This window comes from Ranitomeya variabilis, chromosome 3 (genome assembly GCF_051348905.1).
Source record: "Ranitomeya variabilis isolate aRanVar5 chromosome 3, aRanVar5.hap1, whole genome shotgun sequence".
In the NCBI taxonomy this organism is placed as follows: Eukaryota; Metazoa; Chordata; class Amphibia; order Anura; family Dendrobatidae; genus Ranitomeya; species Ranitomeya variabilis.
The window spans coordinates 361,272,321-361,295,999 of NC_135234.1; positions in this window are offsets into that span (position 1 = coordinate 361,272,321).

Here is a 23,679-nt window from a genome sequence, read left to right on the forward strand (position 1 = left end):
ACCGTTGCCCCATAGCTGTGCCATATAGTGCTCTGCACCGTTGCCCCATAGCTGTGCCATATAGTGCTCTGCACCGTTGCCCCATAGCTGTGCCATATAGTGCTCTGCACCGTTGCCCCATAGCTGTGCCATATAGTGCTCTGCACCGTTGCCCCATAGCTGTTCCATATAGTGCTCTGCACCGTTGCCCCATAGCTGTGCCATATAGTGCTCTGCACCGTTATTGCCCCATAGCTGTGCCATATAGTGCTCTGCACCGTTATTGCCCCATAGCTGTGCCATATAGTGCTCTGCACCATTGCCCCATAGCTGTGCCATATAGTGCTCTGCACCATTGCCCCATAGCTGTGCCATATAGTGCTCTGCACCGTCCATTATTGCCCCATAGCTGTGCTGCTGCAATAAAATAATAAAACACATACTCACCTCTCTTGCTTGCAGCTCCTCGGCGTCCCGTCCCAGCGTCTCTCCGCACTGACTGATCAGGCAGAGGGCGGCGCGCACACTATATGCGTCATCGCGCCCTCTGACCTGCACAGTCAGTGCAGAGAGAGAGACGCCGGGAAGATGGCACGACGCCCGGCGTGTGGAACGCGGACAGGTGAATATGAAATACTTACCTGCTCCCGGCGTCCCGCTCCTTCCCCCGGACAGCTGTTCTTCGGTGCCGCAGCCTCTTCCTCTATCAGCGGTCACCGGCACCGCTGATTAGAGAAATGAATTATGCGGCTCCGCCCCTATGGGGGGTGGAGCAGCCTATTCATTTCTCTAATGAGCGGTCCCACGTGACCACTCAGGGGAAGAGGCTGCGGCACCCAGAGACCGTGGGACGGGCAGGGGGGAGCGACAGGATCGCCGGGACTAGGTAAGTATGCCTCAGCGCCCTCTCCCCCTCACCCGCCGACCCTGCCACCGATCATGACTCGAGTATAAGCCGAGAGGGGCACTTTCAGCCCAAAAATTTGGGCTGAAAATCTCGGCTTATACTCGAGTATATACGGTAAGTCTGCATTCCAAATGGCGCTCCTTCCCTTCCGAGCTCTGCCATGCACTCAAACGGTGGTTCCCCCTCTCATATGGGGTATCTGCGTACTCAGGACAAATTGGACAATAACTTTTGGGGTCCAATTTCAACTGTTACCCTTGGAAAAATACAAAACTGAGGGCTAAAAAATATTTTTTGTGGGAAAAAAAAGAATTTTTATTTTCACGGCTCTGCGTTATAAACTGTAGTGAAACACTTGGGGGTTCAAAGCTCTCACAGCACATCTAGATGAGTTAATTAGGGGGTCTACTTTCCAAAATGGTGTCACTTGTGGGGGTTTCAATGTTTAGGCACATCAGTGGCTCTCCAAACGCAACATGGCGTCCCATCTCAATTTCTGTCAATTTTGCATTGAAAAGTCAAGCAGCGCTCTTTCCCTTCCGATCTCTCCCATGCGCCCAAACAGTGGTTTACCCTCACATATGGGGTATCAGCGTACTCAGGATAAATAGTCCAACAACTTTTGGCATCCAATTTCTTCTTTTACCCTTGGGAAAATAAAAACTTGGGGGCGAAAAGGTCATTTTTGTGAAAAAATATGATGCTTTGTTTTTACGGCTCTGCATTATAAACTTCTGTGAATCACTTAATGGGTCAGAGTGCTCAGTCACCACACATCTAGATAAGTTCCTTAGGAGGTCTACGTTCTAAAATGGTGTCATTTGTGGGGGGTTTCAATGTTTAGGCACATCAGTGGCTCTCCAAACGCAACATGGCATCCCATCTCAATTCCAGCCAATTTTGCATTGAAAAGTCAAATGGCGCTCCTTCGCTTCCGAGCTCTGCCTGTGCCCAAACAGTGGTTTACCCCCACATATGGGGTATCAGCGTACTCAGGACAAATTGTACAACAACTTTTGGGGTCCAATTTCTTCTCTTACCCTCGGGAAAATAAAAAATTGGGGGTGAAAAGATCATTTTTGTGAAAAAATATGATTTTTTTATTTTTACGGCTCTGCATTATAAACTTCTGTGAATCACTTAATGGGTCAAAGTGATCACCACACATCTAGATAAGTTCCTTATGGGGTCTACTTTCCGAAATGGTGTCACTTGTGGGGGTTTCAATGTTTAGGCACATCAGGGGCTCTCCAAACGCAACATGGCGTCCCATCTCAATTCCAGTCAATTTTACATTGAAAAGTCAAATGGCGCTCCTTCGCTTCCGAGCTCTGCCATGCGCCCAAACAGTGGTTAACCACCACATATGGGGTATCGGCGTACTCAGGACAAATTGTACAACAACTTTTGGGGTCCATTTTCTCCTGTTACCCTTCGTAAAATAAAACAAATTGGAGCTGAAGTACATTTTTTGTGAAAAAAAGTTAAATGTTCATTTTTATTTAAACATTCCAAAAATTCCTGTGAAACACCTGAAGGGTTAATAAACTTCTTGAATGTGGTTTTGAGCACCTTGAGGGGTGCAGTTTTTAGAATGGTGTCACACTTGGTTATTTTCTATCATATAGACCCCTCAAAATGACTTCAAATGAGATGTGGTCCCTAAAAAAAATGGTGTTATAAAAATGAGAAATTGCTGGTCAACTTTTAAACCTTATAACTCCCTAACAAAAAAAAATGTTGGTTCCAAAATTGTGCTGATGTAAAGTAGACATGTGGGAAACGTTACTTATTAAGTATTTTGTGTGACATATCTCTGTGATTTAATTGCATAAAAATTCAAAGTTGGAAAATTAAGATATTTTCAAAATTTTCGCCAAATTTCCGTTTTTTCACAACTAAGCGCAGGTAATATCAAAGAAATTTTACCACTATCATAAAGTACAATATGTCTCGAGAAAACAGTGTCAGAATCACCGGGATCTGTTGAAGCGTTCCAGAGTTATAACCTCATAAAGGGACAGTGGTCAGAATTGTAAAAATTGGCCCGGTCATTAACGTGCAAACAACCCTTGGGGGTAAAGGGGTTAAAGGGAACATGTCAGCAGGGTTATGCATAGTAACCTACACGCACTGTCAGGTCGGCGCCATTATACTGAATAAAATGATACCTTGCTTGATGAAATCAGTCTTGTGGCTGTTTCTTAATGTTTTTGGAGTTAATGATATGCTCGTGCTCCCGGGCGGCCTCTGGGGGGCTTCATGTGGTGCTCTGACTAGCTACTCATAATGCAGACTGCTGACAGGTCACTGATCCCTCACTGATGTGCCCCCTAGTTTGCGTAATGAGTATCTGTAATATCTCAGAGATCTCCGACAGCTGCTATTTCGCATGCGTGGACGGCGCCATCTTGGCGGAGGACATTTTTTTTTCCTCTCCAGCAAGATGGCACTACCGACGCAGCAGCAGTTATCAGATCTCTATTCAAAATGATATCTGCTACTACGCAGGTGCGGCAGGCGCCATTTTCAAAATGACTTTTTTTTCCTCGCTCAAGTAAATCTGCAAAAGGTATTAAGTGCATATTAACTGTGCGATTATTCTGCAGCGCAGGTGCCATGGCCGGAACCTGCCTGCAGAAGCGTTTTTTTTATTCAGTATGTGATGGTATTCATTATGCAAACTGGGAGGCAGGTCAGTGAGGGATCAGTGACCTGTAAGCAGGCTGAATTATGAATACCTAATCAGAGCACCACATACCCCAACCCCATCTCAGGGCACGAGAATCTCATTAACACAAAACTGAAAATAAAGATTAAGAAACAACCATGAGATGGATTTCTTCAAGCAAGGTATTATTTTATTCAGTATAACGGCGCCGACCTGACACTGTGTGTAGGTTACTATGCATAACCCTGCTGACAGGTTCCCTTTAATACCCATTCCCCGACACTCTCGTTTCCTAGAAATAATGTAAAATAATAAACAATCATATACTCACCTGTCCTCTGTAGTCCATGTAATCCAGATTGTCCCATGGCAATCTCGCGTGTAGAACAGTCACATCGCGTGATGTGACCGCTCTTCCCGACCGCCGGCGATACACTACGGGAGCGATTACCTCCTGTGTCAGTGTATCACTGAGCTGCCGTGAGAGAGTTCACCAGAGTTCATCAGCTCTAGTGCTTTCTCTTACGGCACCGCTGCGTGAGAACTTTCCCACACAGCAGTGGTACCATAAGGGAGATCACCGAAGCTGATCAGCTGGTGAACTCCGGTATTCTCTCTCACGGCAGCTCAGTGCTATACACTACCGGAGCAATTACCTCCTATCAGTGAATCGCCAGCTGTCTTTGCGAGCAGTCACATCACTGATGTGACTGCTCGCAAAGTGATCAGGATCGTCGTGGGTTTTGTGGTTTTTTATTTTATTTTTGTTGCAGGAGAAGTTTGCTTTGGTGGATTAGGCGTACGGTAAGTATAGTTTAATTAAGATTCATGAAAGGAGTCTGTGTCATTGTTTCAAATAAAGGACTTTATTCTGGGTGCCTGTGTTTTTATACAATATCACTATGAGGTTACTAATGGATAAGTGTCTTATAGACGCCTTTCCATTACCAACCTGTGGGCTTGATGTCACTTGACAATACAAAGGTGACATCAACCCCACAAATATGAACTCCACTTGCCACCGCTACAGGGCAAGTGGGAAGAGCGAGGCAAAGCGCCAGATTTGGTGCATCTATAAGATGCGCCATTTCTGGGTTTGCTAATAGCTGATGTTTTTACTCTGGGAGGGGCCAATATTCATGGCCCCTTCTTAAGCTATTAATATCAGCCCGCAGCTGTCTGCATAGCCTTTGCTGGTTAATAGTTATAGGGGTACCCCACGTCATTTTGGGGGGGATTTTCCCCCATTATAACATCCAGTAAAGGCTAAGTAAACAGCAGTGAACTCATATTAATAGCCTGGGAATCTCCATGGCTATTACCTCATTCCCAGGCTAAAAACATCAGCCTCCAGCCATCAGCTTTCCCTTTGCTGGTTATTAAAATTACCGGGAGCCCTTGCCATTATTTATTTTTTCATTTCTTTTCTTTAACCCCTTTCTGACATCAGATGTAATATTCCATCCATGTGACCTGGGCCTATTTCACCATGGACAGAATATTACGTCATTGCGATCGGCCGAGCACACGGGGGGTGCATGGGCGATCGCCGCCGGGTGTCAGCTGATTCTGACAGCTGACACCCGGTTCTAGGTGCCAGGAGCGGTCAAAGACCGCTCCCGGCACTTTAACCCCTGAACACGATAACATCATTCCAGAAGCCATCACACAGCTGACAGCCCCTCTGCCTTTGGATCGGAGTCCCCGCTGCGTGATGCACCATCCCGATCATTGCCATGGTGACCCGATGTCGTCATAATGGCATCCGGGTCACCAGAGCTAGGAAACTTGCTGATCATGCACAGTGCATGATCAGCAAGTCTTTCTGTCAGTGCAGCGCTGACAGCTTCTATGGCATGGTGATGATGCTTCCTCTCCATGCTATAGAAGTGATCAGCCGGCAAAAAATTATTATCCCATAGTGGGACTAAGTAAAAAAATAATGTTTTTAAATAATTGCAAAAATATTAAAAACAATAATAATTATAAAAAAAAATCAGGATATACCGTATATACCCGAGTATAAGCCGACCCGAGTATAAGCCGAGACCCCTAATTTTGCCACAAAAAAATGGGAACACTTAAAGGGAACCTGTTACCCCCAAAATCGAGGGTGAGCTAAGCCAACCGGCATCAGGGGCTTATCTACAGCATTCTGTAATGCTGTAGATAAGCCCCTGATGTATTCTAAAAGAGCTTAGATTATACTCACCCAGGGGCAGTCCTACTGCAGTGGTCGTCGCGGTCCGGTCCGGGGCCTCCCATCTTCTTACGATGACGTCCTCTTCTGGTCTTCACGCTGCGGCTCCGGAGCCGCAGCGTGAAGACCAGAAGAGGACGTCATCTGATGAAGATGGGAGGCGCCGGACCGGACCGTGACACCCATCGGACCGGGACTGGGACCGCCCCTGGGTGAGTATAATCTAACCTCTTTTTCTTATCTTTTAGGATACATCGGGGGCTTATTCTCAGCATTACAGAATGCTGTAGATAAGCCCCTTATACTGGTGGGCTTAGCTCACCCTCGATTTTGGGGGTAACAGGTTCCCTTTAATGACTCGAGTATAAGCCTAGGGTGGAAAATGCAGCAGCTACTGGTAAATTTCAAAAATAAAAATACATACCAATAAAAGCAAAAATGGATTGAGACATCAATAGGTTAAGTGTTTTTGAATATCAATATTGAATCAGGAGCCCCATGTAATGCTCCATACAATTTATGATGGGGCCCATAAGATGCTCCATATTAAAATATGCCTCATATAATGCTGCATAAAAGGTTAATGATGGCCCCATAAGATGCCCCATATAATGCTGCACAAAGGTTGATGGCTCTTAAGATGCTCCATAGAATATTATGCCCCATATAATGCTGCACAAAGGTTGATGGCCCAAAAATATGGAAAAATTATAGCTCTCAAAATGTGATGCAAAAACTATTTTAACAATTTCCAGTACCGGAGAGTACGTGTGTGTAAAGTTTGCAGCACATGTGTGGCATCTGTGTGCCGCATCAATACCACACGGATGGGCGCCAGGGAAGAAGCATTACAGTAAGCGCTGTTCCCCGGTTCCGGGTGCTGAACACGACTCTCATCATTCTCCCCTGCTCTGCCGGTGATCAGTGGAGAATGATGAGAGTTACATTTAAGTGATAAAAGAGACAGCAGGCGGTGGCTGATGGGACTATTACTCCCGTCAGCCTATCCCTGCTGCTGCTAATAACAGTGACAGCGGAGCAGCTGATGGGGGTTTTCATCAGCTGCCACCTGCGCTATAAATGACAGCAATGGCATGGGTTCCCCTGTATTGTCTTTAACCAGTCAGGCAAAACGCACAGCTGGGGGCTGCAATCCTCAGCTGTCAGATTTAGCAAGGTTGGTTATCAAGAATAGAGGGGTCCCCATGCTGTTTTTTTCCCCCATTTTTGACAACTAGCCTTGCTAAAGCTCACAGCTGGGGGCTGGTATTCTCAGGCTGGTTAGGGCCATGGATATTGACCACCCCAGCCTAAAAATAGCAGCCTGCAACTGCCCAGAAAAGGCACTTCTATTAGATGCGCCAATTCTGGCCCTTTGCCCAGCTCTTCCCACTTGCCCTGTAGCGGTGGCAAGTGAGGTTCATACTTGTGGTATTGATGTCACCTTTGTATTTTTGTATTGTCAGGTGACATTCAACCCCAAGGTTAGTATTGGAGAGGCATCAATAAGACACCTATCCATTACTAACCCCATAGTCACATAGTATAAAAACATACACACCAATAATAAAGTCCTTTAATTGTAAAAATGACACAGACTCCTTTAACCCCTTTCCAACCTATGATGCATACGCTGCATCATGAAAGTCAGTGCCAATCCGACCTGTGACGCCTATGTGGCGTCATTGTGGGATCGCATTCCTGCGGGTCGGGTTAAAGGGTTAACTGAAAATCCACCCGACCTGCAGGTACAGGGGGACTTGTACTTAATCCCAGGGGGGTGGCTTTGCCTCCCTTCCCGTGGCTACGATCGCTCTGATTGGCTGTTGAAACTTTGTGAAATATTACAATCCAGCCATGGCCGATGCTGTAATATCATTGACCACGGCTGGAGACTGCGATCTGCCCCCGCCACCGACTGATGGCGGCGATCTGCAGCCATCAGTCTTTCCTCCCATTCGTCCTGAACTTCCCTCCGTCCTGTCCTCCGCTGCCCTCCTCTTCCCTCCATCCTGTCTTTTGCTCCCCCCTGTGGTCCGATCCCACCCCCACAGTACCTCCTGAATCCCAGTGTCCGTCCCGGTGTCCGTCTATCTTCCCCCATGGGCGCCGCCATCTTCCAAAATGCATTTTGATCACTGTGATAGGGTCTATCACAGTGATCAAAATAAAATTAAAAAAATAGTAAATAACCCCCCTTTATCACCCCCATAGGTATGGAAAATAATTAAATAAAGAAAATATATTTATTTTTATTTTTCCACAAGGGTTAGGGTTATAATTAGGGTTAGGGTTTGGAATTAGGGTTAGGGTTGGAATTAGGGTTAGGGTTGGAATTAGGGTTAAGATTAGGGTTAGGGGTGTGTTGGGTTAGGGTTAGGCTTGTGGTTAGGGTTGGGATTTGGGGTGTGTTGGGGTTAGGGTTGTGGTTAGGGTTGGGATTATGGTTAGCGGTGTGTTGGGGTTAGTGTTGGGGTTAGAATTGGGGGGTTTCCACTGTTTAGGTACATCAGGGGGTCTCCAAACGTGACATGGAGCCACCATTGATTCCAGCCAATCTTGCGTTCAAAATGTCAAACGGTGCTCCCTCCCTTCCGAGCCCCAACGTGCCCCCAAACAGTGGTTTACCCCAACATATGGGGCATCAGCGTACTCAGGAAAAATTGCACAACAACTTTGGTGGTCTAATTTCTCCTTTTATTCTTGGGAAAATAAAAAATTGGGGGCTAAAAAATTATTTTGTGGAAAAAAACAAATAATTTATTTTCACAGCTCTGCGTTATAAAATTCTGTGAAGCCCTTGGGGGTTCAAAGTGTTCACCACACATCTAGATAAGTTCTTTGGGGGGGTCTAGTTTCCAAAATGGGGTCACTTTTGAGGAAGCTCCAATGTTTACGCACACAGGGGCTCTCCATACACAACATGGTGTCCGTTAACGATTGGAGCTAATTTTCATTCAAAAAGTCAAATGGCACTCCTCCCTTTCTGAGCCCTGCTAGGTGCCCAAACAGTGGTTTATGACCACATTTGAGATATCGATGCACTCAGGAGAAATTGCCCAACAAATTTTAGAATCCATTTTATCCTGTTGCCTATGTGAAAATGAAAAAATTGTGGCTAAAAGAAAACTTTGGGGAAAAAAGGTACTTTTTCATTATTATGGATCAATTTGTGAAGCATCTGGGGGTTCAAAGCAGTCACTATGCATCTAGATAAGTTCCTTGTGGGGACTGGTTTCCAAAATGGGGTCACTTGTGGGGGAGCGCCAAAGTGTAGGCACGCAGGGGCTCTCCAAACGCGACATGGTGTCCGCTAGCGATTGGAGCTACTGTTCCATTCAAAAAGTCAAATGGCGCTCCTTCCCTTCCGAGCCCTGTCGTGCGCCCAAACAGAGGTTGCCCCACATATGGAGTATTGGCGTACTCAGGACAAATTGGACAACAACGATAGGGGTCCAGTTTCTCCTTTTACCCGTGGGAAAATAAAAAAAATGTTGCTAAAAGATCATTTGTGACTAAAAAATTAAATGTTAATTTTTTCCTTCCATGTTGCTTCTGCTCCTGTGAAGCACCTGAAGGGTTAATAAACTTCTGGAATGTGGTTTTGATCAGCTTGAGGAGTGCAGATTTTATAATGGTGCCACTTTTGGGTATTTTCTGTCATATTGACCCCCCAAAGTCTCTTCAAATGTGATTTGGTCCCTAAAAAAATGGTTTTGTCAATTTTGTTGTAAAAATGAGAAATCGCTGGTCACCTTTTAACCTTTATAACTTTCTAACAAAAACATTAATTCCACCAAAGCCCTCGTTCTCCTGTAATAAAACTAAAATAAAAAGACAACAATATTCCATACCTGTCTGTCGTTCTGTCCCACACCGGAATCCATGTCTGGGGGATAATTAGTTTTCAACCTGGATGGTGCCAAGATGTGACCGTCCAGGCTGAGAACCACTGGTGAATGACCTGATGGGAGCACAGCGTCAGTGACCAGGGGTGACGTCATAGAGGTTACCTCCGGTCACTGGGCTTCGTTCCCAGCTGGGCTGAGCTGCGATGAGATCCCCACTAGCATCGTGAGCACTCAGTGACCAGGGGTGAACTGCAGAGTGTACATTATACATTATACCCTCTATGATGGTGCAGGAGACCCCTGTATATAATATATGACCCCGTATATATACTGCAGTACAGGAGGCCCCTGTACATAATATGTGGCCCCCGTGGGCCCACTCTGAGCCATGGCTCTCTGATGCGTAGGATACATGTCCGGGACACTGTGGCACCGCTGCCTAGCGGAGATTCTGCATGCTGCACAGCAGCCAATAGCAGAGTCTCACTGCAGCGCATGGTGTGGGCTGGAGCCTGGAGCGCTGCTAACCTGATAGTGAGCTCCGATTGGTCCACTCTGGCCCTGGGTCCTAGTGAGCAGCTGCAGCTTAGGTTGTGTCAGGAGCCCAAGACAGTGCCTTGCCTGGACCGACCAATTTTTATCACGGACTAACATTTTCATAAATGTAAGGGCTGCTGTGGAACAAAATGTTAAAATTAAAGCACATGATGTATGTATGTTAATGTGGGAGTAGGGTGAATGTGAGGGGAAGAGGGGGAGCTGAATTAGGGAAGTGGGGTGGTGAAGCAGGGGCTTTGTATTCCATTTCTTAGATATGCAATCTTATAGTTGTCTGCAGAGGGTGGAGGTAGGGTGCCTATATTTACATAGGGTGCTTATTATATCTACAGCTTAGGTCTTATAATAAGCCCTAGCCTGTTAATGTAACAACCCTCCATACCAGTAGCATAGCTACCGGGGGGCAGAGGGGGATCCGCGCTCTGAGGGGGCACACCTGGAGCTACTCTACTGTAACTGTATCGGCATGCGCATCGTGCCGATAGTTACATTCTGCGGCAGAGCAGGGAGACACGATCTCCCTACTCTGCCGCCGGCCGCTGTGCAGCCCCTGAAGAGGTGGTGGGGGCCCTGTACCAGCAGTGGGCCCCCCACCTGTCATAGCAGGGTCAGCTTGTTGAGAGGGAGCGTTATGCTCCTTCTCCCATCATCCCCCTGTTAGCATCTGACTTTACCAACGCCTACCATCAACTTGACACTCAACTACTCCTGTACTGAAATTAACTTTTTGGACACCATCATTAAGCTGCAGAACAATAAAATAGAGACATACCTGTATCAGAAGCCAATCGACCATCCAACATACCTTACATGGGACAGTTTCCATCCAAAACACATTAAAAACTCCATTGTCTACAGCCAAGCCATCAGATGCAATCGTATATGTTCCAACCCAATGGACAGGGATGAACACCTTGATCGCCTCAGAAAGACCTTTTTGAATCAGGGCTACCATCCAAGAACAAATGAAAACCAGATTACAAGAGCCACCAGAATATCAAGGAATCACCTGCTACATTACAAAGCTAAAGAAGAAAATATCTGGGTACCTCTAGTAGTTACCTACAATCCAGATCTGGAGGTGCTAAGGAGAGCTGCATGGAAATTACAACCTTTACTACAAAAAGATGCCCGATTACAATCCATTTTTCCAGACCCCCCACTACTGTGTTTTAGGCAGCCCCCAAATCTAAGAAGCATCATTGTCAAGAGCTCCCTGTCCTCTCCAACAGCTGCAGGTACCTTTCCCTGCAATCAGAAAAAATGTAAAACCTGTCCATTTATAATGACCACAGACAAGATAAAGATCCCCAATTCACATCAGGACTACAAGATACCAGGTACTTTCAGCTGCGAAACTTCTAATGTGGTGTACCTAATTATTTGTACTAAATGTCCAACTGGGGGTCTGTATGTGGGGGAGACAGGGCAAAAGTTTAGAACAAGAATGAATTCTCACCGCAACACAAGAAGAGAAAAAAGAATGGATCTACTTGTGGCAAAACATTTTTGTCTCCCAAATCATAGCATTATGGACATGAAATTACTTGTGTTAAAAGGTAACTTCAAAACTAAAGAGAGACAGAAGAGTCTGGGAATATAAACTGATGACGACCTTTGACTGTCTTAGTGGTGGATTGAATGTGTCGCATGGATTTATGTCTTTTACCTCAACTAAGGAACTTTCCCCTCAGACTATGAGGGGTCATCCCTCAACAGAGACCCCAATCAGAGGACAATAAAACATTCCTTATCTAAGAACTGTCCCAACATTTATGGACATAACTGTTTATCACTCATGGTCATTCTGCTTCATGCCACCTATCTTATCCATGTTTTTTTTTTCTGTGCTATGTTGTGCATAAATATGTGATTCTTCAGAATTTGTATTAGTCTATGCCTGGTGAAGAGACCTGTGTAGTCTCGAAAGCTTGCAATTTGTTACCATCTTTTCAGTTAGCCATTAAAAGGTATCAACCACTGAGGACTCTCAATTCTAAACATTTTTTTACCAACGCCGACTCTGACAGGGGTTAGCAATGATGTCAGTACCCGGTGCCCGCTGTCAGGAGATGAGCGGGCGGTCAGAGCACCGTGGGAACAAGGAGGGAGGAAGAAAGGCGAGGTTTTTTTTTTTTTTTAATCGGGTGCATTATACTATACAGGCTGCCTAATGGGGGTGCATTATATTGTACTGGCTGCCTAATGGGGGTGCAATATACTATACTGGCTGCCTAATGGGGGTGCATTATATTGTACTGGCTGCCTAATGGGGGTGCATTATACTATACTGGCTGCCTAATTGGGCGTGCATTACATTGTACTGGCTGCCTAATGGGGGTGCATTATACTATACTGGCTGCCTAATTGGGCGTGCATTACATTGTACTGGCTGCCTAATGGGGGTGCATTATACTATACAGACTGCCTAATGGGGGTGCATTACATTGTACTGGCTTCCTAATGAGGATGCATTATACTAAACAGGCTGCCTATAGGGGGTGCATTATATTGTACCGGCTGCCTAATGGGGGTGCAATATACTATACAGACTGCCTAATAGGGGTGCATTACATTGTACTAGCTTCCTAATGAGGATGCATTATACTAAACAGTCTGCCTAATGGGGGTGCATTATACTATACAGACTGCCTAATACGGGTGCATTATACTACAAAAAAGAAAAGAATGTCCAGCTTCACCGAGTCCGTAAAAAAGAGTTTTCTTTATTCACAAACTTTAAACATGGAGGATACAGACTTCAGCACAACCATATGGGTAAGAATCTCAACGCGTTTCTGGAGACAAAGCTCCCTTAATCATGACATGATTAAGGGAGCTTAGTCTCCAGAAACGCATTGAGATTCTTACCCATATGGTTGTGCTGAAGTCTGTATCCTCCATGTTTAAAGTTTGTGAATAAAGAAAACTCTATTTTACGGACTCGGTGAAGCTGGACATTCTTTTCTTTTTTGGACTTTATACACCTGGACACAGCGGGTCCGTGCTCCCGAGGTTTGGTTCTTGCATCACGGGTGAGCTGGTTTATATTCCTTCTTTCTATGCATTATACTACACTGTGTTCCAAATTATTATGCACAAAGAGTTTAGGAGTGATAAGGTTAGAATTTTTTTGTTTGTCATTTAAAGTCATTGATTAGGTCAATGACTTTAGGTCCGGTGCATTAAAAGAGGTCTGGATACACATGATGAGAGCATTATACTGCCTCTGTACAAATCCCTAGTTAGACCGCACATGGAGTACTGTGTCCAGTTTTGGGCACCGGTGCTCAAGAAGGATATAATGGAACTAGAGAGAGTACAAAGGAGGGCAACAAAATTAATAAAGGGGATGGGAGAACTACAATACCCAGATAGATTAGCGAAATTAGGATTATTTAGTCTAGAAAAAAGACGACTGAGGGGCGATCTAATAACCATGTATAAGTATATAAGGGGACAATACAAATATCTCGCTGAGGATCTGTTTATACCAAGGAAGGTGACGGGCACAAGGGGGCATTCTTTGCGTCTGGAGGAGAGAAGGATTTTCCACCAAAATAGAAGAGGATTCTTTACTGCTAGGGCAGTGAGAATCTGGAATTGCTTGCCTGAGGAGGTGGTGATGGCGAACTCAGTTGAGGGGTTCAAGAGAGGCCTGGATGTCTTCCTGGAGCAGAACAATATTGTATCATACAATTATTAGGTTCTGTAGAAGGACGTAGATCTGGGGATTTATTATGATGGAATATAGGCTGAAATGGATGGACAAATGTCTTTTTTCGGCCTTACTAACTATGTAACTATGTAAATTGATGGTGATGTGTGTCAGGGCTCTTTATATCACTGAAAGCAATTGCAGATACCTGTGCAAATTAGTTTGGCAGGTGTGTCCAAATAAAGCCAAGACTACTTAAGAAGGCTGTACCACATTATTAAGCAGCCTATATTTTTTGCCAAAAGGGGAAAGAAAAAGGATGTGTCGGCTGCTGAGAAGCAACAAATTGTGGAGTATTTAGGTCAAGGCATGACTACAATCAACATTGCCAAGACACTTCATCGTGATCATCGCACAATCAAGAAGTATGTAGCTGATTCCCAGCACACACGTGTGCTCACTGATAAGGAAAAATTGAGGACTCTTTCCAACAGGCAATTGCGTAAGTGTTACGGTTGAGGACTAGTGCAGCGCCCCCACTGCCGCAGGGCCGAGGGGTACCCGGTACCGGGCCTCTGAGTCTCTGCTCTGGGGTTGTCACGGTGGCTAGGCCCCGGTCCGTGACCCTGCCGAAGGGCGCACAGTAGTATGATAGATGTGGATAGTGGTGTTGCGGTGCAGTGTAGGTTGTAGTAAATAACGAGGACACCAGGTTGCAGTCTCTTTACTGAAGATCTCTGGGTCCTCAGTCCGGAATCCAGATAACCAGGCTGCGCAAGTCCGGCCGGTCCAATGGCACTTCCAGAGTTCTCTTAACAGGCGGAAATCTGTGCCTTCCTTCTAGCGCTAGGTGTTGCGGTCCTTCCCTGCTGTGCTTACGGAAAGTCCCCACAACTGTTGTGTCCGTTTCTTAAGTTCCCTCACAACTCGATTAGATGATGTTCTGCTAATCCTCCGTCCCTCCCTGATGTTACGGTTAGGACGGCACCCGTATGACGGGTAGGCTCGGAGCTCTTCCGGGACCCTAGAGTCGCCCCTCTCCACAAGTTGCCCCCCAAGACTGCATAGGTGATGTAGGTGAGACAGCCCGCCTTAGACTGACTGTCCTGCCGTTGGTTTAGAGTATTGCCTTAAGCTGAATATTGTAATACTCCCTCGGCGCTCCGGCCGCCGGTTGTGCGCCTCAGTAGGATGTTGCCGCAGTCTCACAGCACGACTCCTACTGGTATTCTCCTTCTTGCTTCGATCTCGTTTCTCACTCAGCACAATCTATCTCGCTTCCAATCCCTCCTTGGGCACCGCCGCTATACTGAGCAGGCACGGTCCCGTTACGTTCGCTCAAGTTGCCAGGCCTCTGTCAGGATCCCACCCCTGACAGGGACCCTACTGAATCTTCTCCCACAACACCCTCTGCCACAAGGTGTTGCCTGGTTCCAACCCAGTCAGCTTTTCTCTCTAACTTCCTGCCTGACCCCCAGTTTTACCAGTATGTGAGGAGTGGCCTAATGAATAGAACCCTTAGCTCCCCCTGGAGGCCCGACGGTGAAATCTATTGGTGTCTGTGATACCTGGTCAGATGAACTCCTTCAGTGCCATCAGACGTACCATAGCTCCCCTTAGTGGCAGAGCCATAGTACTGCAACGACCAGGACTCTGGGGCGCTGCACTCCCCCCCGGTTAAATCCAGTACGCCGGGACTGGGAAGAAAACAACAATACAGATTAGCAAAAAGACATACAATTTTGAAAATGCAATAACAATAAGTAAGCTTGAACAGAGCTTCCCTTTATGGGAGGTGAGGACACTTGAACGTTACAAACATGGTTAAACATTATAAATTACAGGCTATAAATAACTCCTGTTACCCAACCGGGTATTCTACTTAGTGCAAACTTTTGAATAATAAGTTAACATTGCCTTTAAGGACGTACACTTCCTATCCACTAATGACTTATGCTGAACATTATAATATTAATTAACTCTTTCTCTTTCATTCTCCTTCGTTAAATCTGCAGGACCGCCTGTCCTAACTGCTCCAGGCCTACTGCCTCTCCTTTCTTTACAGGACCGCCCCTTTCAGCCCGGGCCTACTGCCTTTTCAACTACTATACACAGTATAGAACATAACATTTGCTTTCAATTTAAGGTCACTGAGCCATCCCTACATGGCTCCTAGGAGGACTCGCTGACTAACCCCGTACGGGTTCACTCTCCGTCCTCATTCTTCTATCAACATTATCAATCATTTCTTACAATCAACTAATTGAATACATATAACTTTTACATGTAGGCATCATCATCACTTTCTTTTTGTCAAGACATTATTGCTATCTATCAGTCTTAAAGCAATACCATTCTTTTAAGTGCAACAAGTGAACATCCCCTTTAAGAGGGGACCAAGTCTTTATGAGGTAGCACATCTTCTCAAGCTACCAGTCCGTACACAATAAAGGCTCCGGTGCGGTATCTTCGCAAAGAGTCTCTCTTTAAGTAAAACCAGCAGGGAGCACCTTTAAGAAGGTGCAAACTATTTACAAGCAGTTTGTATCATGCACTGTTCATGATTGCGGCAGTTCTTTTCAACAGGAAACAAAAAGTGGAAAAACAAACCAAAGAGCAATAGGGATCCCGGGTCAACAAAGGGATCCCTTTAAAAAGTTAACCCTGAACGGGTTTAGCAGCAACGGAGCAGAACAGTAACTATTTACATTTATTAAAGCATCCCTGCTTACTTAGTCTTGTAGTGTAGGGGGTGGTCTCCTTCCAGGCCTCACCCGGCCAACGGGTCGCCTTGGTGTGGCAAGGGCCGGTCCTGGCTCCAGCAGCGACAGGATCCCTCACCGGGATGCCCTCCTAGCTTGTGGGCGAGCGCGACCCAGAGGCACGCGGTGGACCCGGTCCTCCTGAGGTTCCGTGGGGACGGGCTCCGGCACCTTCCCTACAGAAGGCACATCCTCCGGCGTTCCAGTAGCAGCCTGCAGGGCGATGCACTGCTGGACACCCCGAGCTATCCGGCCTGTTCCACCCGCTTCCCTCTTCCACCGGGTGTAGGTCACGGCATCGCCAGGCTCCAGGTCGGCGTCATACCTTCCTCCACAGGGCTCGACTTCCTCACGGTCAACGCGGACCGGCAGTGGCTCCCTGATCTCTTGGATAACTCCCTTCCCATGTCGGGAGTTAAAGGAGACCACCACACCCCAGTGGGACGGTGTGGTTTCTTCCACACTGGTTAGATCAACCTGGGCGGCAGGCTGAGGTCTGTCCCGCCAAGCTGCCATGAGGCGCCGCAGATGTTCGGCCTCCGGCAGGATCCTCAGGCCCGATGCGCGCAGCTCACACTCTGCCGCGGCCTGGATGGAGGAGGCAGGGGACACTGGAGACAGGCGGACCTCCGTAGGCTGGCCCAGCCGAGCGATCACACGGGCATCGGCTTCCAAGCGGTAGGCTATCCGCCGGGCCTCGGCTGCGGCCACGCACTCCTCGGACGGCGGCCGAGGAGGTCGGCCCATCGTTGGCTCTGCAAGGGTCAGCTCCCGCAGTGACGGCGTATCCTGGGCTGCATCGGGCTGTGCAGCCTCTCGCCGAGTCTGGTCATTCCCAAAAGGAGATAGCGGCCCCCCACAGATATTGACGGTGAGTTAAGAGGAAAAGACATACGTAGGATGAACAGCAGATTTAGCACAGTGAGGTCCGCTTTCTAGATAGCAGAAGGATAGGAAAGAGTTACTTCACGGTCAACTTCAAAACACTACTCAAAAACACCATCCTGAAATTACTTTAAAACTCCAGTGACAACTCATGCCACTGGAGTGGCAATTTCAGTCCAAAAGAGCTTCCAGCTACAGAGAGTCACATTGCAGCAAGCTGGACAAAAAATAGCATAAACTAGAAACAAAATTCAACTTAGCTGAACAGGAACTTGAGGCAGGAGAATGCAACAGAATGCTACTGATACATTGTTGGCCGGCATAGGACTAACAGCCAAGCAGCCTTAAATAGGAAACTCCCCTAATGGGTGGCGACAGGTGATCAGGGATAGAAGAAGGAACATAAGTGGCACTACCATAAAACACCACCGGGGGAGCCCACAAACAGAATTCACAACAGTACCCCCCCCTTAAGGAGGGGGCACCGAACCCTCACCAGAACCACCAGGGCGATCTGGACGAGCACTATGAAATGCACGAACCAAATCAGGAGCATGAACATCAGATGCTGTCACCCAAGAATTATCCTCCTGACCATAGCCTTTCCACTTAACCAGATACTGAAGTTTCCGTCTGGAAACACGGGAGTCCAAGATCTTTTCCACCACATACTCCAATTCACCCTCAACCAGCACAGGAGCAGGAGGATCAGCAGAAGGAACAACCGGTACCTCATACCTCCGCAATAATGACCGATGAAAAACATTATGAATAGTAAAAGATGCTGGGAGGTCCAAACGAAAGGACACAGGATTGAGAACCTCCAGAATCCTATAAGGGCCGATAAACCGAGGCTTAAACTTAGGAGACGAGACCTTCATAGGAACAAATTGAGAAGACAACCAAACCAGGTCCCCAACACAAAGACGAGGACCAACACGCCGATGACGATTAGTGAACTGTTGAGTCTTTTCCTGGGACAACTTCAGATTGTCCACAACCTGTCCCCAAATCTGATGCATTCTATCAACCACAGCATCTACTCCAGGACAATCCGAAGACTCCAATTGACCGGACGAAAAGCGAGGGTGAAACCCTGAATTACAAAAAAATGGAGAAACCAAAGTGGCAGAACTGGCCCGATTGTTAAGGGCAAACTCTGCCAATGGCAAAAAATCAAGCCAATCGTCCTGATCAGCGGACACAAAACACCTCAAGTAAGTCTCCAAAGTCTGATTAGTACGCTCAGTCTGGCCATTAGTCTGAGGATGGAATGCAGACGAAAAAGACAAGTCGATGCCCATCCTGGCACAGAACGCCCGCCAAAATCTAGACACAAACTGAGTACCCCTGTCAGACACTATATTCTCAGGAATACCATGCAAACGCACCACATTCTGAAAAAATAGAGGGACCAGCTCAGAGGAGGAGGGCAATTTGGGCAAAGGTACCAAATGAACCATCTTGGAAAAACGGTCACACACCACCCAGATGACAGACATCCTACGAGAAACAGGAAGGTCAGAAATAAAGTCCATAGAGATGTGCGTCCAAGGCCTCTTAGGAATTGGCAAGGGCAACAACAACCCACTGGCCCGAGAACAGCAGGGCTTAGCCCGAGCACAAACATCACAAGACTGCACAAAAATACGCACATCTCGAGACAAGGAAGGCCACCAAAAGGACCTAGACACCAAATCCCTGGTGCCAAAAATTCCAGGATGACCTGCCAACGCGGAAGAGTGAACCTCCGAGATAACTCTACTGGTCCAGTCATCAGGGACAAACAGTCTACCAGGCGGACAGCGATCAGGCCTATCCACCTGAAACTCCTGCAAAGAGCGCCGCAGGTCTGGGGAGACAGCTGACAATATCACCCCATCCTTCAGGATGCCAGTAGGTTCGGAATCACCAGGCGAGTCAGGCTCAAAACTCCTAGAGAGGGCATCCGCCCTCACATTCTTAGACCCAGGCAGATATGAAACCACAAAGTTAAATCGGGAGAAAAACAACGACCAGCGCGCCTGTCTAGGATTCAGACGCCTGGCTGACTCAAGATAAATTAGATTCTTGTGGTCAGTCAAGACCACCACCTGGTGTCTAGCACCCTCAAGCCAATGACGCCACTCCTCAAATGCCCACTTCATGGCCAAGAGCTCCCGATTTCCAACATCATAATTTCGCTCAGCGGGCGAAAACTTTCGAGAGAAAAACGCACATGGTCTCATCACTGAGCAGTCAGGACCTTTCTGCGACAAAACTGCACCTGCTCCGATCTCGGAAGCATCTACTTCAACCTGGAAAGGGAGCGACACATCAGGCTGGCGCAGCACAGGAGCAGAAGAAAAGCGGCGCTTAAGCTCCCGAAAGGCCTCCACAGCCGCAGAGGACCAATTAGCAACATCAGCACCCTTTTTGGTCAAATCAGTCAAAGGTTTAGCAATGGCAGAAAAACCCGCTATGAATCGGCGATAGAAATTAGCAAATCCCAAGAATTTCTGAAGACTCTTTAGAGAAGTAGGTTGTATCCAATCACAAATAGCCTGAACCTTAACAGGGTCCATCTCCATAGATGAAGGGGAAAAAATATATCCCAGAAAGGAAATTCTCTGAACCCCAAAAATACACTTTGAGCCCTTCACAAAAAGAGAATTAGCTCGCAAAACCTGAAAAACTCTCCTGACCTGTTGAACATGAGATTCCCAGTCCTCCGAAAAAATCAGAATATCATCCAAATACACAATCATAAATTTATCCAGATATTCACGGAAAATATCGTGCATAAAGGACTGAAAAACGGAAGGGGCATTCGCGAGACCGAAAGGCATTACCAAATACTCAAAATGGCCTTCAGGCGTATTAAATGCGGTCTTCCACTCATCCCCCTGCTTAATCCGCACCAAATTATACGCACCACGTAGATCGATCTTAGTAAACCACTTAGCCCCCTTTATGCGAGCAAACAGATCAGTCAGTAAAGGTAACGGGTACTGGTATTTAACTGTAATCTTATTCAGAAGTCGATAGTCGATACAAGGTCTCAATGAACCATCCTTTTTACCCACAAAGAAAAACCCTGCCCCTAGTGGAGACAAAGAGGGGCGAATATGACCCTTTTCCAAAGATTCTCTGATATACTCCCGCATAGCAGTATGTTCAGGTACAGACAAATTAAACAAGCGACCCTTAGGAAATTTACTACCGGGAATCAACTCAATAGCGCAGTCACACTCTCTGTGAGGAGGGAGAGAATCAATCTTAGGCTCCTGAAAGACATCATAAAAATCTGACAGAAATGCTGGGATCTCAGAGGGAGTAGATGAAGAAATGGGAACCAAAGGTGCATCCCCATGAATCCCCCGACATCCCCAGCTCAACACAGACATAGATCTCCAGTCCAAGACTGGATTATGAATTTGTAACCATGGTAATCCAAGCACTAAAACGTCATGTAGATTGTATAACACAAGGAAACGAATAATCTCCTGATGGTCTGGGGTAAGATTCATAGTCACTTGTGTCCAATATTGTGGTTTATTGCTAGCCAAAGGTGTAGAATCAATACCCTTTAGGGGAACAGAAACTTCCAGAGGCTCTAAATCAAACCCACAACGCTTGGCAAAGGACCAATCCATGAGACTCAGAGCGGCGCCAGAATCCACATAAGCATCCACGGTAACAGATGATAAAGTACAAATCAATGTCACGGACAAAAGAAATTTAGACTGCAAGGTACCCATAGAAAAAGATTTATCAACCTTTTTATCAACCTTCTTTATGCGTTTAGAGCATACTGATATAACATGAGCTGGATCTCCACAATAGAAGCACAACCCATTTTTGCGCCTGTAATTCTGTCGTTCGCCTCTAGACAAAACACTATCGCATTGCATATGCTCTGGTGCCTTTTCAGAGGTCACCGCCAAATGGTGCACAGGTTTTTGCTCAGAAGATACCGCCATATGGTGCACAGGTTTTTGCTCAGAGGACACCGCCAAATGGTGCACAGATTTGCGCTCCCGTAAACGCCGATCAATCTGGATAGCCAATTTCATGGCATCATTCAGACCTGTAGGCACAGGGAACCCCACCATGACATCCTTCACGGCATCAGAGAGACCTTCTCTGAAATTAGCTGCAAGAGCGCACTCATTCCATTTAGTAAGCACCGACCATTTACGAAATTTTTGGCAATATATCTCAGCTTCATCTTGCCCTTGGGAAAGAGCTATCAAGGCTTTCTCAGCCAAAATCTCTAAATTAGGTTCTTCATAAAGCAACCCCAAAGCCAGAAAAAACGCATCTACATTTAATAAAGCAGGATCCCCTGGCGACAATGCAAATGCCCAACTTTGTGGGTCATCCCGCAGTAGAGAAATAACAATTTTAACCTGTTGTGCAGAATCACCAGCAGAGTGAGATCTCAGAGACAAAAACAATTTACAATTCTCTCTGAAATTCAAAAAACGGGATCTGTCTCCGGTAAAAAATTCAGGCATAGGGATCTTAGGTTCAGACATTGGAGCACGTATAACAAAATCTTGTAAGTTCTGGACCTTTGTAGCCAGGTTATTCAGACCTGCAACCAAACTCTGTGGATCCATGATTCAAACAGGTGTAACCAAAGCCATTCAGAGATTAAGAGGAGAGGAAGAAAAAAAAAAAAGGCTGAAGACTGCAGTTTAAGCAAGGAGTACAAATGAGCAAACTAGGGTACACTTTCCAAACACAGAGAAAAAAAAAAAAACCTTTTCACATCCTTTCCTGCTTTAGTGCATAGTTTTAACACATGCGGCCGGCCAAACTGTCATGATTACCCCAATGGCAGGGAAATAAAAATAACAAAACGGACTAGCTCTCGGGTGATGGAAACTAAAGTTGACCGTGACCTGAACCTGACACAACACTGGAAGTAGCCAGGGGGTGTTCCTACGATGCCCTAGACACCACGCGCCAGCCGGAGATCTAACTACCCCTATCAGAGGAATATACAGGCCTGCCTTACCTCCAGAGATGAACCCCAAAAGGAGATAGCGGCCCCCCACAGATATTGACGGTGAGTTAAGAGGAAAAGACATACGTAGGATGAACAGCAGATTTAGCACAGTGAGGTCCGCTTTCTAGATAGCAGAAGGATAGGAAAGAGTTACTTCACGGTCAACTTCAAAACACTACTCAAAAACACCATCCTGAAATTACTTTAAAACTCCAGTGACAACTCATGCCACTGGAGTGGCAATTTCAGTCCAAAAGAGCTTCCAGCTACAGAGAGTCACATTGCAGCAAGCTGGACAAAAAATAGCATAAACTAGAAACAAAATTCAACTTAGCTGAACAGGAACTTGAGGCAGGAGAATGCAACAGAATGCTACTGATACATTGTTGGCCGGCATAGGACTAACAGCCAAGCAGCCTTAAATAGGAAACTCCCCTAATGGGTGGCGACAGGTGATCAGGGATAGAAGAAGGAACATAAGTGGCACTACCATAAAACACCACCGGGGGAGCCCACAAACAGAATTCACAACAGCGGCCATTGTCTTTCGCGCTCTTCAGCTTGTCTACGCCCACTCCACGCCCCTCTTCTTCTCCTGCGCTCTCCTCAGCGCTGTAATGGCGGCGGATTTTGGCGGTAAATGACGCGGCACAGTCTTCGCAATAAAGTACAGTCCAATTATAATAAATCACAGTTCCAAGGCACACATGACCTGATTCTTCAGGCTTAAGTAGATCCTGTTCGTGACGCCAAAATTGCAGCGCCCCCACTGCCGCAGGGCCGAGGGGTACCCGGTACCGGGCCTCTGAGTCTCTGCTCTGGGGTTGTCACGGTGGCTAGGCCCCGGTCCGTGACCCTGCCGAAGGGCGCACAGTAGTATGATAGATGTGGATAGTGGTGTTGCGGTGCAGTGTAGGTTGTAGTAAATAACGAGGACACCAGGTTGCAGTTGCAGCGCCCCAGAGTCCTGGTCGTTGCAGTACTGTGGCTCCGCCACTATGGGGAGCTATGGTGCGTCTGATGGCACTGAAGGAGTTCATCTGATCAGGTATCACAGACACCAATACATTTCACAGCTGGGCCTCCGGGGGGAGCTAAGGGTGCTATTCATTAGGCCACTCCCCACCATTGTGGGTAAACTGGGGGTCAGGCAGGAAGTTAGATCAGAAAGCTGACTGGGTTGGAACCAGGCAACACCTTGTGGCAGAGGGT